Source organism: Octodon degus, unplaced genomic scaffold (genome assembly GCF_000260255.1).
Source record: "Octodon degus isolate 3935 unplaced genomic scaffold, OctDeg1.0 scaffold00127, whole genome shotgun sequence".
Classification (NCBI taxonomy): domain Eukaryota; kingdom Metazoa; phylum Chordata; class Mammalia; order Rodentia; family Octodontidae; genus Octodon; species Octodon degus.
The window spans coordinates 1,748,489-1,749,175 of record NW_004524703.1 but is presented as its reverse complement, the minus strand read 5'-3'; positions in this window follow the sequence as shown (position 1 = coordinate 1,749,175).

The window sequence follows — 687 nt, the reverse complement described above, 5'->3', positions numbered from 1 at the left end:
TCTCTCTCTCTCTCTCTCTCTCTCAAAAAAAAAAAATCTGGATCTTAATAGGATCACAAGTCCACTTCTTGTACAGCAATTAACCAATAAGAAGAATATATGCAGTGTATTATTTGTTGAAACTGTACTTCCGATTGGATTTGAAACTGTCTCATTGCTATCTGTTTATCAATAAAACTTTGAAAAAAAAATCTGGATCTTAAACGGACTCTTGCACTGGTGCTTCATATCCATCAGCTCATTCAACTCTAGCTCCAGTCTCATCCCCAGTAGCCTTTCCAGAGCTGCTACCTTCACCATGAAGCTCCATGAGTTTTCCCAATTCAAACTTGGCCTTCTTCAGCATTTTTACTTTTCTGACGAAGACATCACGAAGAGGATAGATAGATTGGCAAGCCTTTTCTATGTCTTTCCCAGTGCTGCCTGGAATCAGTTTATTGACCCCTTCCTTCAAGTCATTTGTCTGCACCTCTCGGGTCATAATTTCCATCATCTTCTTCCGGATCTGGCGGACCTGCTGGTGCTGAGCGTAAGAGGTCTTCCGTATCTGATTGTTGCATTTTTTAGTAAAGCCAACACAGAACAGTCGAAGCAAATAACCATCGGTAGTCTTGATATCAACATGCGCTTTGATCATGGTCTGCCATTTTTTGACCATGGAACACATTTTGTCCTGGGTGAGGTCCT